This window comes from Papio anubis, chromosome 16 (genome assembly GCF_008728515.1).
Source record: "Papio anubis isolate 15944 chromosome 16, Panubis1.0, whole genome shotgun sequence".
In the NCBI taxonomy this organism is placed as follows: Eukaryota; Metazoa; Chordata; class Mammalia; order Primates; family Cercopithecidae; genus Papio; species Papio anubis.
Genome location: NC_044991.1, coordinates 53,515,963 through 53,532,789, shown reverse-complemented (window position 1 = coordinate 53,532,789; position 16,827 = coordinate 53,515,963). Strand labels below are relative to the sequence as shown.

Genomic DNA, 16,827 nt, shown 5'->3' with positions numbered 1-16,827 from the left:
ATAACCGCACCACCTCATCAGAAATGCTATTTGTGTTACACAACAGCCACCACCCGGCTACAAACGTTACTGCATGCCTCTGTTACGGTCTCCTTAACATCAATCTGTACAGCCAGTTTCTCCATGGCAGGCCGGATAGTCTATTGTAGAAACCAAGCAGCTGCTGAGAAGATATGTCTCAAACCTGCACTAACAAGGAAAATTAAAACCTATCTTATATTATAAACCCTGCAGTTCAGATGAGTAAGTCCACCCAGGCTGCTTCCAGCTCAGTGAAAAGAGGGGTTAATTTTACTCCCTGGTAAGTTTCCATTTCCCCAATCAGGGTCCAAAGACAATTGTTTTCAGAGCTCAGAAAAATTCAGATCTCAAGGTAGGAGCTCATCATTAAAGGAAAAGCCAACAAATAACTGTCACATTGGAGAGCTGACTGCTGGGGTCCAGTTCAACATGGCATTCAGCATGCAGGTCCCCACTGATTCCTACCAAACAGTGGACGTACCCATGCAGACAAAAGTGGCGAAGGCACACTGACAGTCTAACATCAGGACTAGGAAAGAAATCACACCTGTGGCCAGACTTTGCCCTTCCCAGTCCTGACTCCAGGCCAGGGCCTGCCAGGAACCTGGGCAGTGGGCACCCTCTGCCCTGTGGAATATGCAAATACCTGCCTCCATCTCCCTAACACCACACTGCCCTTCCCAAATCCAGAAAGGGAACTCGAGGCTCATATGACAAACAGCCAGGCAGAAGGGGCATCGACCATCAGCAAGGGACATCTTAGAAATGGGAGTGCCTGAGATAAAGACAGAAAAAGAACCAGGACAATTCCTGGAGAAAAGCAGCTGTAAGTATTCCTCATTCACGGAAACTTTGAGGAGCTCAGCATGGGGTAAGAGGATAACACCACCTAACCAGAAGTGATGCCTTAGTAGAAACTGGGGAGAAGGTTGGGAGCAAGGCGCTTCAACTGCTTAGGGCAGGAGACCCACCACTACAAATGCCCAGAACACAGGTCGGCACATGACACATCCAGCCCATCAGCTCAACACGTCCAGAGGAGCCGAGAACTGTATTCAGGACATGCTGTGAAGACTAACATCAGAGAAGATTTGTTGCAGGAGCCAAAAGAAAATTAAAACAAAAACACACAAAAAAAACCCACAGTTGGACTAAAGGAGGAAAAACATTTTTTAAGTTAGTATTTTTTTTAAAAAGGAAACAAGATCGACAATTATATGGAGAAAATGAATCAAGAACAAGAAGCTGAAGTAGGGAAGAACTGTAGGGAAATGAAGAGTTAGCATTAACTCAAGAGCAAGCGAGAGAAATGGCGTCACAAAAGACTGAAACGGGAGGTGGGTGACAGACCTGAGAAACTCTGAGAGCCAAGGAAAAGTACAGAAAGGCTAAGGCTATTCCGAGACAGAGCTGGGCAGGAAAAAGCAAAGAGCAAGGCCAAACTGTGACTCATCAGTGTCTTTCAAGCAGACTTAGAAACAAAAGGGGTAATGAAGCCAGTTGTGCTGTACGATTCCATTTACACAAAATGTCCAGAGTAGGCAAATCCAGAGAGACAGAAAGTTCATCAATGGTTGCCTAGGGCTGGGGTGGGAATGGGAGTGACTATTCATGGGTTTTAGGATTTTTTGCAGGATGAAAAAAAGTGCTAAAATTGTATTGTGGTGATGGCTGTACAGCTTTGTGAATAACTGTATACTAAAAACCACTGAATTGTATATTTTAAGATGATGACTATCATGGTGTGTAATACACCTCAATAAAACTTTTTTAAAAAAAACAAATGAGGTTGGGTATGGTGGCTCACACCTGTAATCCCAGCACTTTGGGAGGCTGAGGCAGGCGTGATCACCTAAGGTCAGGAGTTTGAGACCAACCTGGCCAACATAGTGAAACCCCATCTCTACTAAAAATACAAAAGTTAGCTGGGTGTGATGGCACGTGCCTGTAATCCCAGCTACTTGAGAGGCTGAGGGCAGGAGAATCGCTTGAACCTGGGGGGCAGAGGTTGCAGTGAGCAAAGATTGCGCCACCGCACTCCAGCCTGGGTGACAGAGCAGAACTCTGATTCAAAAAAAAAAAAGGAACAAATGGAGCAGACTTAAAGAACCTAATATAAAAGATACAGACTAAAAAATTATTCTGAGATTAAGAAAAATCTGAGCAAAGGGACTACAAGGGCATTCTAGGTTCATGCAATATCATATACTTGGACACATCCTAGCAAAATAATTTAACCACAGGATGAAAGAATCATAGACACATCCAGGGAGAAGGAGAAAATGTTTGGTTTGCTTAAATGTTAGCTTGAATTAAGCTTAGCTCCTGCGTTGTCCACAGCAGTATTAAATGTCAGAAGAGAGTAACACAAACACAAACTGAGGGAAAGGTCTTACCAAGGAATTTTACACCCAGATAAGGTGCCCTTCATGTGTGAAAGCCAAACAAGACAGTTTTAGATGTGCATGAGCTCAAAGGAAAAGAAGGGAAAGAAAGCCTGAAGCTGTATCCAACCAGGTTGGAATATAGAAGTGAAATTCACAGAGGCCACTAACTAGTATACAAGGCTGCTAAGCACGGACGCTAAAACCATCAAGGTAGGGACAAAGCTAAATAATGAGTGTAAATCTGGTTATAAAACTTAATGCATAAGCCAAACTGCTCTCTAAATATATGCTATATAAGAAGTGTAATTAAATAGGCCGGGCACAGTGGCTCAAGCCTGTAATCCCAGCACTTTGGGAGGCCAAGGCGGGCGGATCACAAGGTCAGGAGTTCGAGACCAGCCTGATTAACATGGCAAAACCCAATCTCTACTAAAAATACAAAAATTAGCTGGGAGTGGTGGCATGTACCTGTAATCCCAGCTACTCAGGAGGCTGCGGCAGGACAATCACTTGAACCTGGGAGGCAAAGGTTGCAGTGAGCCAAGATTGCACCACTGCACTCTAACCTGGGTGACAGAACGAGACTCAAAAAAAAAAGCCAGGTGTGGAGGCTCATGCCTGTAATCCCAGCACTTTGGGAGGCCAAGGCGGGCGAATCACAAGGTCAAGAGATCAAGACCACCCTGGCCAACATGGTGAAACCCCATCTCTACTAAAAATACAAAAATTAGCTGGGAGTGGTGGTACACGCCTGTAATCTCAGCAACTCGGGAGGCTGAGGCAGGAGAATCACTTGAACCCAGGAAGTGGAGGTTGCAGTGAGCTGAGATAGCGCCACTGCACTCCAGCCTGGCAACAGAGACTCCATCTCAAAAATAATAACAATAAAATTAAATTAAATAAAAAAAGAAATGTAATTTAAATAAAGCAGACAGAAAAGATTACATTAATAAAGACTGAAAACAGACAGTAAGAAGATGCTAAAGCCCTTCTCCCAAAGAGAAAGAATCATAGATAGGCCTTAACTATGACAATTAGAGAAATGAGGTTTTTTTTGTTTTTCACTCAAAATCAGTATTAGAATTTGAAACAGAACACAGACTAAAACACAGCTAGACCTATAAATGAGTTAAACCCATTTAATTAAAAATACTCAGATTGCATCAAAAAATAAATGCCAGCCAGATGCAGTGGCTCACGCCTGTAATCCTAGTACTTTGGGAGGCTGAGGTGGGCAGATCACTTGGGGTCAGGAGTTCAAGACCAGCCTGGCCAACATGAAGAAACCCCATCTCTACTAAAAATACAAAAATTAGCTGGGTGTGGTGGCGCACACCTGTAGTCTTAGCTACTTGGGAGGCTGAGACAGGAGACTCGCTTAAACCCAAGGGGTGGAGGTTGCAGTGAGCTGAGATTATGCCACTGCACTCCAGCCTGGGTGACAGACAGAGACTCTGTCTCAAAAAAATAATAAATAAAAATAAAATAAATGCCAAGTTAGACCTTAAAGTGAAAAAAAGTAACACTAATGCTGCCTTATTATTTTTTAAATGTCAGACACAGTGGAATTCATGCCAAAAAGTATTAAGCAGGAAAAAGGAGGTCATTTTACATTGCTAAAGGATAAAATTCACAAGAATGTGATGTCAGTCTTTACATTCTGAACATTCTTTCACTGAAATAAAGCCCATAATGGCTAGAAATAGAGAAGAAATGACCAACACTTCATAAACATCCCTCTCTCCAAGAAGATAGGGGTAGGGAAGATATACAAGCATAGGCCCCATGTCCATATTAATTTTATTTTGTATCGATTACAGAATCTGACCAATAAAATGAATAAGGCTAATATAATAGATATCAAACTTTGCACCCCACAGAAAATAGCTTCCTTTTCAATGGCTAAAGAGCATTTACGAAAAGTGACCATCTATCATGCCACAAGCAAAATTTCAAACCCCACAAAAAAAAGGAACATTTCAGCTGGGCGCAACGGCTCATGCCTGTAATCTCAGCACTTTAGGAGGCCAAGGCAGGTGGATCACCTGAGGTCAGGAGTTTGAGACTAGCCTAGCCAACACGGTGAAACCCCATCTCTACTAAAAATACAAACAGTCAGGCGTGGTGGGGAGCGCCTGTAATACCAGATACTCGAGAAGCTGAGGCAGGAGACTTTCTTGAACCTGGGAGGCGGAGGTTGTAGTGAGTTGAGATGATGCCACTGCACTCCTGCCTAGGCGACAGAGTTAGACTCGGTCTCCAAAAAAAAAAAAGGAACGTTCCTATTCCTATTTCTCATTGCCTGATCATAACGCCAGAAAGAAATAAAAATAATCAAGAAAGTTTTTAACAACTTCCACTTTAAATCTTTTTCCTAAATAACCATTGAGTCAAAGGAGACATTGAAAACTATAAAAATATCTCTACATTAAAGAAGAAAAAATAAGTAACAAAATGTACTAAGAAGGAAAAAAGAAATTAAAGAGAAGAGAGGGAAATTAGCTAGAAAATAAGCAACAAAACTGATAAATTTGATAAACACATCCAAAAGTGTTCTTAAGCCTCCAGAGGTCGAGGAGAGCAAAGACCTTCCCCTTAAACAGGCACAGGCCTAGGTGGTTTTGCAGGCAAGTATTTCCACAGCATCAATATCCACAATATCAAGGCATAGTCACACTCCATGCTACTCGGAGAGCTGCAAAGCACTGGAAAAAGATGAGAAGCTTATCAAAATCCAGTATAACCCTGATCCAAAAGTTGACAATGCACAAGGAAAAGAGAAAAGTTGGTATTTTTATAACTCACATCAACAGATAGGAAGAAGAACTATAAGGTCAAAAGAAACCAAAAAGGCAGGCCAGGTACAGTGGCTCACGCCTATAATCCCAGCACTTTGGGAGGCTGAGGTGGGTGGATCACCTGAGGTCAGGAGTTTGACACCAGCCTGGCCAACATGGTGAAACCTCGTCTCTACTAAAAATACAAAAAAAAGTTAGCTGGGCCTGGTGGCACACGCCTGTAATCCCAACTACTCAGGAGGCTGAGGCAGGAGAATTGCTTGAACCTAGAAGGTGGAGGTTGCACTTGAGCCAAGATTGCGCCACTGCACTCCAGCCTGGGTGACAGAGCGATACTCCGTCTTAAAAAAGAAAAAAACAGAAAGAAACCAAAAAGGCATAAAACTCAATGTCAATTTTTGAATAAAACTCTTAGCACATTAGACATAGAAGAAAAAAGTCCTCGAAAAGAACCCCAATCTCATACCAAAGGCAATAAGATACATAACTCGAACAACACCCTGAAGGGTGCCCTTTAAAGACAAAAATAGGAGTCTGGTGGGTGGCATTATAGAAGACTGTTCTAGAAGTTCTAACCAGGACGATAAGAAAAAGATTTTGGGCCGGGCACGGTGGCTCACGCCTGTAATCCCAGCACTTTGGGAGGCCGAGAAGGGCGGATCACAAGGTCAGGAGTTCGAGACCAGCCTGGCCAATATGGTGAAACCCTGTCTCCACCAAAAATACAAAAGTTAGCCAGGTGTGGTGGTGTGCGCCTGTAGTCCCAGCTACTCGGAAGGCTGAGGCAGAAGAATGCACTCCAACCTGGGCGACAGAGGGATATTCTGTCTCAAAAAAAAAAAAAAAAGAAAAAAGAAAAAAGAAAAAGATTTTGTTTGGGCACAGTGGCTCGGGTCTGTAATCTCATTGTTTTGGGAGGCCAGAAGGATCACTTCAGGCCAGTTCAAGACCAGCCAGGGCAACATAACAAGACCTAGTCTCTATTTAAAAAAAAAAATTTTTTTTTTAATTAGCTGGACATGGTGGTGCACGCCTGTGGTCCTAGCTACTAAGAAGGCTGAGGTAGGAGGACTGGCTTGACTGCAGGAGTTTGAGGCTGCAGTGAACAATGACTGCATCTCTGCAATCCAGCCTGGGCCACAGACTAAGACCCTATTTCTAAAATGAAGAAAAAAATTTTTGAACATTCAAATAATGGAGAAGGGAAAGCAAAAGAATTATTTATAGGTAATGTGTCTGTCTACCCAGAAAATGAGTAAACACACACACACACACACACACACACACCCTAGAATAAGATACTTCAGAAAGATAGTAAGTTATAAAATGAATATACAAAAAATTCCCATACATGAGCACCAACTCCTGATTCCCCTCTCTTTAAAGTACTGTATAGGTTGTGTGCAATGGCTCATGCCTGTAATCCTTGGGAGGCCAAGGTAGGAGTAACACTTGAGTTCAGGGGCTCGAGACCAGCCTGGGAAACATACTAAAGCCCTGTCTCTACAAAAAATACAAAAAAATTAGCCGGTTATGGTGGGGTGTGCCTTTAGTCCCAGCTTCTTGAAGGGTTGAGGTAGGAAGATCGCTTGAGCTCCAATTGGAGGTCAAGGCTGTAGTGAGCGGAGATGGTGCCACTGCACTCCAGCCTGGGTAACAATGTGAGACTCTGTCTCAAAAATAATTTTCTTAAAAAAAGTACTGTATATATACATGTGCAATTGCGCTTTAAAAAAAAAAAAAATGGCTATGCACCAAGCAGTTTATGATGGTAATCTCTAGAATATAGGGGTTACAGGTGTTTCTTGTTGTGTTTATCTACATTCTTAAAATTTTAGTAATGCCCCTTTCCTTATATTAGGAGGAAAAATTAGCAATAGCTCAATTCTTAGTATGTATGTATGGTTAGTAAACTCAGGACAGAAAATAGGGCAAAACAACTAAAATGCTAAACATGGACAAATACAAGAAAAAAACTTCTAAGTCTTCAGAAATAATTTTGCATTTGAAAATATCTAATCTGATTAACATAATCTCTGATTTGTTTTCCTTTTATCAATAAAATCTAAAATGTTTTTCTTTTAATTCCACATTTGGTAATCATCATTTTTGTCTTTCCAGATAATGTTAGATATTGACATTTCCGTGCCCCTGCTGTTGTTGTAAAACTGAGTAAAACAACCAAAGAGATTCAAGATTATCAGCTGGACAAAACCCACTTTGATTCTGTAATAAAACAAGGGGGCAGATGCTAGAAATGCTAAAAGCAAATGCATTAACAGCACCCTCTAGTGTTATAAAATCTAACTGGCACTTGGTAGAAGTAGAAAATCTAAATGTAGTATTTTTAAAAACCTCTTTTGGAAAATTTCAAACATACAGAAAAGTAGACCAAATGAAAACACATTTTCATTTCATATTCAATTTGTTTCCAATTTCTGACTGTTCTTATTATTGTAGCAACTTTAAATTTCATTAAGAGGTATCAGAGGCAACCAAGTGTCTCCATGGGCCCTTCTCTGCCATTGGATTAGTAATTCAACTAATAAAATCCTTGGTTTTAAGTTGGGGCACACAACCAACTGAATTAATTAAGGCAACATTTCCCAGCCTCCCTTGCAGCTAGATGCAGCCAACCTTAGCCAACGGATATGGGTGAAAGTAAGCATGACCTCCCCTATCCCATCCCTCTTCTTACTGGCTGCAGGAACCACCTTGGACTATGTAAAAGAATCAACACTCTAAGAAGCCAAGCATGGTGGCTTATGCCTATATTCCCAGTGTTTTGGGGGGCTTGAGTCAGGAGGATCACTTGAGGATAGGAGTTTGAAACCATCCTGGACAATATAGCAAGACCCCCATCTGTGCAAAAAAAAAAAAATTTTTTTTTTTGTTTAATTACCTGGGCATGGTGAGGTGTGCCTGTTATCCCAGCAACTCAGTAGGGTGAGGCAGGAGGATGGCTTGAACCTAGGAGTTCAACGTTCAGTGAACTATGATCACGACACTGCACTCAAGCCTGGATGACAGAGCAAGACACTATCTCTAAAAGTTAATTTTAAAAATAAAAATCAATACTCCAGAAATTTTAAAGCAGGGGACAGATTATGTGAGGAAAACACTTCGATTGTGTCATCCCAGCATGTTACAGCAGCTAAAACTATACCCCCCACCAAAAAAAAAAAACCAACAGGCCTGGTGCAGTAGCTCACGCCTGTAATCCCAGCACTTCGGGAGGCCAAGGCGGGCAGATCACCTGAGGTCAGGAGTTCAAGATCAGCCTATTTCTACTAAAAATACAAAAATTAGCCAAGCATGGTGGTGGGCGCCTATAATCCCAGCTACTCGGGAGGCTGAGGCAGGAGAATCCCTTGAAACCAGAAGGCAGAAGTTGCAGTGAGCCGAGATCATGCCATTGCACTCCAGCCTAGGCAACAGAGCGAGACACTATCTCAAAAAAAAAAAAAAGAATAAAGAAACCTGACATTCAGGCTGGGTACAGTGGCTCACGCCCTTAATCCCAGCACTTGGGGAGGGTGAGATGGGTAGACCACTTGAAGCCAGAAGTTCGAGACCAGCATGGGCAACACAGTGAAACCACCTCTCCACTAAAAATATAAACATTAGCCAAGCGTGGTGATGTACACCTGTAATCTCAGCTACTTGGGAGGCTGAGGCACGATAATCGCTGGAACCCAGGAGGCAGAGGTTGCAGCCAGCTGAGATCGTGCCACTGCACTCCAGCCTGGGCGGCAGAAAGAGACTCTGTCTCAATAAAAAAAAAAAAAAAAAAAGAAACCTGACATTCAGGCCGGGTGCGGTGGCTCACGCCTGTAATCCCAGCACTTTGGGAGGCCATAGCAGATGGATCACTTGAGGTCAGGAGTTCCAGACCAGCCTCCAGCAGGGTGAAACCCCATCTCTACTAAAAATACAAAAATTAGCTGGGCATGGTGGCGTGTGCCTGTAATCTCAGCTACTACGGAGGCTGAGGCAGGAGAATCTCTTGAACCTGGGAGGCAGAGGTTGCAGTGAGCCAATATCAGGCCATTGTACTCCAGCCTGAGCAACAGAGTGAGACTCCATCTCAAACAAAAAAAAAAGAAACCTGACATTCAAGAAAAAAAAAATTGTATATTATGTCCATTCTAAGAATAAGAATTCGGACATTAAAAAAAACACACACACAAAATCTGCAAAGAGCACTAGTAAGACATCACATTTGGAACAAGCCTAGTTTCCAAATTTTTCAAAGGAAATACAAGATCAGTACATATTCTTAACCTGGGGAGTATGGTGGGGGAATAGAGGGTTGAAGTTATTTTTCTTCAGACGAACCAAATAGCAGGTTCATGGTAAAAGCTAAGCATCTGGGTGAAATGAATAAATTCATTGTTCACCTTGACTATCGAAAACTTATTAAATTGGCTTCTCTGGCAGACACTTAAAGCCTGGCCACTCAACCATAATCTCAAGGCATGATTCAGAATGTGTGCTGACAAGCACATACCACAATTCCAGCAATGAAGCAAAAACACTTCATCCAACTCTCAAAGCAAATCCACTGTGAAGACTGCCTGCACCCTTCCAGCTCAAGACTCACATTACAGTGTATCCTAGTTAGCAGGCCGCAGTAGAAGGGTTAGTGGTGAAGCATCACTGCACTGGCATCTGTACCCCTCACTGGACACCATGCATGGTGCTGTATATGTAGGAAAGTCATTAACCAGTGAGCCGAAAATGCCTCTGTAAAATAAGATTGCTGCCCTACTCCTGTAGTTTCTGCACTTCTGTTTTCAGTAGTGGAACGAGTATCCTCAAACTAAATCTTATTCAAAGCCTGGAGGGGAGGGGGAGAAATCACACCAGTAGGTGGATTAAAATGGAGGTTTAACATTAAAATGGAAGTTTAACATTCTTCACTATAAAGTTTTAATACACATTTTCCAGAAATAAAATAGTCCAACTAGTAAATGAAAAATTCCATGTATTTCTCAGCAAGAAAATACATTTATCTAATTTTCTAGCAGTAGCTGCAAATATTTACTTTTTTTTTTTTTTTTTGGAAACCGGGTTATGAGACTGGCTGATTTTTGTATTTTTGGTAGAGACAAGGTTTCACCATGATGCCAAGGCTGGTCTCAAACTCCTGGGCTCAAGAAATCCACCTGCGTTAGCCTCCCATATTGCTGGGATTATAAGTGTGAGCCACCATGCCTGGCCGAGTGGCTGCAAATGTTATGCTGTACTATACTATCTCTTCACTATTTGGTTACCCTAACACAATGCTCTGATTCTGAATTAAAGAGAAAGAAAAAAAGATCATCCAAGAGCAAGAAGGGCAAAATTCAATTACTTTAAATAACTTTAAAATATAATCTGATTTTTAAATTTCATTCTTTGGATTAAAAAGCTGTATGAAAGGGCCAGGCGTGATGGCTCACACCTGTAATCCCAGCACTTTGGGAGGCCAAGGCGGGCAGATCACCTGAGATCCGGAGTTCAAGACCAGCCTGACCAACACGGAGAAACCCCATCTCTACTAAAAATACAAAAAAAAAAAAAAAAAAAATAGCACATTCCTGTAATCCCAGCTACTCAGGAGGCTGAGGCAGAAGAATCACCTGAACCCAGGAGGCAGAGGTTGTGGTGAGCCAAGATTGTGCCATTGCACTCTAGCCTGGGCGACAAGAGCGAAACTCTGTCTCAAAAAAAAAAAAAAAAAAAAAAAAAACCATGGTGTATGACATACCTATTAAAATGGTTAGAACAAAAAAAGACAAGTTACTGGAACCCTCATACTCTTGAGTGGGTATGCAAAATGGTACAACTATTTTGGAAAACCATTCGGTCATTTCTTATCAAGTTAAACATACATTTTCATAAGATCCAGCAATACTACTCCTGGGTATCTATGGCTGAATGAAACCTTATGTTCAGACAAGAACATGTACATAAATGTTAATAATGGTTTTATTTTTTATTTTTATTTATTTTGAGACAATGTCTCACTCTGCTACCCAGGCTGGAGTGCCATCACTGTCACTGAGTACAATCATGGCTCACTACAGCCTCAACCCGTCTCGGGCTCAAGTGATTCCTCCCACCTCAGCCTCCCAAGTAGGTGGGACTACAGGTGTGCACTACCACACCTGGCTAATTTTTGCAATTTTTGTAGAGACCAGGTTTCATCATGTTGCCCAGGCTGTTGCCTGGGCTCAAGCGAACCTCCTACCTTGGCCTCTGGCTCACTGGGATTACAGGCATGAGCCACCATATCAGCTATTTTTATTTTTAGACACAGGGTCTCACTCTGTCACATAGGCAGGATTACAGTGACAGGCTCATAGCTCATTGCAGCGTCAAACTCCTGACCTCAAGCAATCCACCCGCCTCAGCCTCCTAAGTAGAGAGAACTACAGATGTGTACTGCCATACTCAGCTAATTTTTTTTTTATTGTCATTGTTTTTGTAGAGATGAGGTCTTGCTATGTTGCCCAGGCTGGTCTCAAACTCCTGAGCTCAAGTGATCCTCCCACCTCAGCCTCCCAAAGTGCTGGGATTATAACTGTGAGCTACCATACCTGACCTCTAGTGGCTTTATTTATACTAGCCAAAACCTGGAAACAACATTCACCTTGAACTAGTAAACATCAACTAGTGAATATCCACAAACCACATAGCATATCTCTATTAAAACACAATTATCATTTCACATTCATCAGATAAGTCTAGAATAAGAGTTTAGTAATATGAAGTATTGGCAAAACTGTGAATAAACAGGAATTTCTCTATCATGTTGCCAGAGAAGAAAGTTGGTTCAAATACTTGGGAGAACCACTGGTAATATTTAGTTGGTTGAAAACGTGTATGCACTCTGATCCAGCAAGGCCAGTTAGCATACTCCACCCTTGAGAAACCCACCCAGGTGAGGACAGTCATTCTGTTCATTATGCTATGTCAAGAGGAGAATATTTAAGTAAGTTATGCTACATTTAATCAATGAAATAAAATACTGTAGTTAAAATAAACGAACTCTAGCTACTTGTACCAACATTTGGGAACATTTTCCAGAGTGATTAAGTAGGTGGTAGTACACACACATGCACACACACGAGATCTACTATTTAAGGTTTTAAATCACGCAAGCATTATTATATGTTGGTTTGTGAATATATAAGCGTGTAATACAAAAGTAAAGATATGGACTGTAAAGGTACCTCTGGGAAGAAGAGAAAGAGGGAGATGAGGCTAGCGGAGAGGACAAATCAGGTATCTGAAATGTTTCAATTTCCTTAAAAAGCAAAAACAAAATACCTGAAGCAAAAATGATAACATGTTTAGATTTATCAGATCTCGGTATCCAGCAGGTACGTTTCATTCTTTTGTTTTCTTTATATTTGAAATGTCACAATTAAAAACAAACATTTAACCAAAGACTATCTTTAAAAGGATATACAATCTGAACACACAAAAACTGGTAAAAGTGGCTGCCTCCAGGGATGGAAATGGGACCAGGACCAGACAGGAAGGAGGCTTATTCTCTGATTATACATCCTTTCTTTTTTGAGACAGAGTCTCGCTTTGTCCCCCAGGCTGGAGTGAGGTGGCAAGATCTCGACTCACTGCAACCTCCACCTCCCAGGTTCAAGCAATTCTCCCTACAAGTGCGTGTCACCACTCCCAGCTAATTTTTTATATTTTTAGTAGACGGGGTTTCACCTTGTGAGCCAGGATGGTCTCGATCTTCTGACCTCGTGATCCGCCCGTCTTGGCCTCCCAAAGAGCTGGGATTACAGGTGTGAGCCACGACGCTTGATCTATTTTTTTAATTACAAATAAGTTTGACGCCCTCTTTACCTCCAGCCCCCAGAGTGGGTCCTATTTAAAGCAAGCTTGTCCAGTCCTTGGCCTAGGACAGCTGTGAATGCAGTCCAACACAAATTCATAACTTTCTTAAAACATTTGAGATTTTTTGCGATTTTTTTAAGCTCATCAGCTATCATTAGTGATAGTGTATTTTATGTGTGGCCCAGGGAAGCCAAATGATTGGACACCTTTGATCTAAAGTATTTTTATTTCACATAAGGACAGGCCACTGAGGACACGATTGAGATTCCAGCCCTGACTGTGCCATTGATGAGTTCTATCATCTTGGGAGGGGATTTAATTTTGGGGATGATTTGACCCCCTCCAAGTGTCATATCACTTCTAAAATACTGTCTTTTATGAAAACATAAACATATCCCCCTCAGCCAGAGATTCTCTACGCCACAGGGAGCGAAAAGCAGTTCTCATGTAACCTTGATAGGAAAACTTGTAGAATTTGTTCGGACAGTTCCACACAGACCATCTCCAGTGATTGCCTCATAGCCTCTGTGGGTAGAGATGTATGCAGACAGTTGCCCTTATGCAAGGCAGCATGAGGTGAGAGGAGGGCAGGAAGTTGGGGGAGTGCTTATCTGATCACTTGTTTTCTTAATGAACTAAGAAGCAGAGGTCATAGCTGAGAGTAGAAATGCTGGGTATCTGATTGGACAGAAGTGGCTATGGAAGAAGAAAAATGACGAGAAAAATGATATTATTAAAAAAAAAAAAAATCAAAGTCCAGCTGAGCCCAGAACTCATAATGTGAAATAGAGAAAGTCACCTTGTTGTCTGGTTTCTCTCCAGCAGAGTTCAACCAGCCCAAAACAAAACAGAATAGTAGGACCAGGGCCTGAGGGAACTTGACAAGTTCTGGAGGCAGCTCAGAGAGGGAGGAGACCATTTAGTAAGATGGCAGCCACGTGATTTCCTGTGGCGTCCACAGCAGGTAAAAAGGACTGGGGAGGCGAGAGGAAGCTAGAGAGCACCACAGAGCTGGAGCACAGGACCAGTGAAGGGGAGAAATGAGAGCTAGGTAGGACAGGGTGTGTAGACACACTCCCAGCTCAGGATCCCAAAGTGCTGTCTGGGAGATGACTGGGCCCGGGAGAGCTGATATAAACTGGAAATAAAACTCCCTGCAAAAGGTAAAGGGACAGTGAGATCTCATGACCAGATGAGCCAACGACTGAGAGATGATGCTAGAAGACACAGTGGAAAGAAATGTGGCAGGCCAGAAGCCAACATTCAAGGGGCATAAAGAAAGGTCAAGAAGTTGCTAGATGGCCTGGCGCAGTGGTTCACACCTGTAATCCCAGCACTTTGGGAGGACAAGGCAGGTGGATTATCTGAGGTCAGGAGTTCGAGATCAGCCTGGCCAACATGGTGCAATCCCATCTCTACTAAAAATACAAAATTAGCCAGGCGTGGTGGCGCACACCTGTAATCCCAGCTACTCGGTGGGGGCTGAGGCAGGAGAATCGCTTAGAACCAGGGAGGCGGAGGTTGCAAGTGAGCCGAGATCACACCCCTGCACTCCAACCTGGGTGACAGAGCAAGACTCCGTCTCAAAAAAAGTTGCCAGATGATGGCAAAGAGGAAAAAGGCTTCAAAACTAACAAAAGTAGTTGAATTAAGGCTGGAGGACACAGCCTGCTTGCTATTCCCTCTACCTGGAAATACTGCAACACCTGGAGAATCTAAATATCAATTCCTCAGCAAATCCTTTCCACACCCCTCAAAATCCAAACCACTCACTGCACTCTTTGCTATTCTCCCAAAGCAAGGACACAATTCATGCCAAATGTTCTTCGTTATCCAAAGCTATGCTTTTCTCAGGTTCATGAAGCCAGGGATCCACGTTTTCTGGGTCTATCCAGTTCCTAAATGGTGGAAGATAAGTGGAGGGTATATACCTAACAATGTATCCAGCAAGCCACCAGGTCAGGAAAACAGGTGCTCTGGCACGCTGGCTTCAGGACCCCTTAGTCACAGCCACACACACTTAAAAGTAGTCTGTATGGCTCTAAGAATTCCTAAGGCTGCCATAACTCCTTTACTATGATTCTCTGTTGCCAGCAGGAATAGGACCATATGTAAGCTTTATTATTAAAAAATGTAAAAAAAATCTGGCCAGGTGCAGTGGCTCACACCTATATAATTCCAGCACTTTGGGAGGCCAAGGTAGGTGGATCACTTGAGGCCAGGAGTTCAAGACCAACCTGGCCAATATGGTGAAATCCCATCTCTACTAAAAATACAAAAATTAGCCAGGCATGATGGCACATACCTGTAGCCCCAGCTACTCCTGAGGCTGAGGCACCAGAATCACTTGAACCCAGGAGGTGGAGGTTGCAGTGAGCCGAGATAGTGCCACTGCACTCCAGCCTGGGTGACACAGTAAGACTCTGTCTCAAAAAAAAAGCAAAAAATCAAAAAGGCAAAAATAAAATGTACCATTTATAATTTACACAACAAATTATAAATTTACTAAATAATTTTTAACCTTCCTTTAGCACGCAAGCACTTTGGATATACTGCTAGTGGAGTAATAATTGCCCTAACTTTTTTATTTTTTTTGAGATAGGGTCTCACTCTGTCGCTCAAGCTGGAGTGCAGTGGTACGATCATGACTCACTGCAGCCTTGACCTCCCTGGGCTCAGGTGATCCTCCCGCCTCAGCCTCCCAAGTAGCTGGGATTGCAGGCACGCGCTAACTTTTCTACTTTTTGTAGAGATGGGGTCTCACCATGTTACCCTGGCTGGTCTTGGAACTCCTGGGCTCAAGCAATTCGACCACATCAGCCTCCCAAAGTGCTGGGATTATAGGCGTGAGTCACTTCACCCAGCCATAACATTTTTAGATGGTAATTTAACATCACCAAAGGCTCTAAAAATACACATAGCCTTTGACCTAACAATTTCACTCTTAAGAAATTTATCCTAGCAAAATAATTAAAACAGGCTTAAATTTTTCATTTTGTGAGTGTTCATTAAAATAATGCTTAGAGTAATCCAAAACCAGATGGGAAAATATTAATGCCTAAAATAAAGGACTGGTTGGTACAACTGTGGGCACATTCTTACATGAGCATATTTCAGAGATTAAAACATGGGTGACTGACATGGCAACGTATGGAGTGCATTATTAAACTGAGAAAAAGGCAGGTTTACAAAACAAACCTGATAATCCCATTTCAGTGTATGCACACATGCAGAAAACAAAGGGACACCAAAAAATTAGCCAGGTGTGGTAGCACATTCCTGTAGTCCCAGCTACTCAGGAGGCTGAGGCAGGAGGATCCCCTGCACCAGGGAGGTAGAGTTGCAGTGAGCCGAGATCACACCACTGCACCCCAGCCTGGGTGACAAGAGCAAGATTCTGTCTCAAAAAAAAAAAGAAGACAAGAAAAAAAAAGGAAGGAAGAGAAGAGTAGAAGAGAAGGGAAAAGAAGAGAAAAAAAGAAAGGAAAATACTAAAATAGTAAATGATTATCTCCAGATGATGGGATTGTATGTGGTTTTTTCCCCTTATTTTTCTACAGTGTACATATGTCACTTTCATAATTCTTAAAAGCTTGAGCCATTATCTAAGGACAACACTGAAATAAATATACGGGTAAGACAAACTAGAAGAGAAATTCTGGCAGTCAACAGCAGTGCTGAGAAAAATTGATATAGTCAGTGTGCTCCTGGAGAGAGTGCTGGGAGGGTTAGAGTAACCAGGAGGCTAAATTTCTCATTCCTAAGGGCGT

General features: G+C 42.3%; 1 protein-coding gene across 7 annotated transcripts in view; it reads right to left on the bottom strand.

Annotated features, from left to right (window-relative positions):
- SLC23A2 (solute carrier family 23 member 2) overlaps positions 1-16,827 on the bottom strand; it is a 147,904-nt gene that overhangs the window by 97,540 nt on the left and 33,537 nt on the right. The window contains exon 1 of one of the 7 annotated variants that reach the window (XM_017944977.3): positions 8,109-8,129. The exons of the other annotated variants lie outside the window; for them this stretch is intronic. The gene's annotated coding sequence lies outside the window, so the exon portion shown is untranslated. Of the gene's footprint in view, positions 1-8,108; positions 8,130-16,827 lie in introns of those variants that run through there. 7 annotated transcript variants of the gene reach the window in all.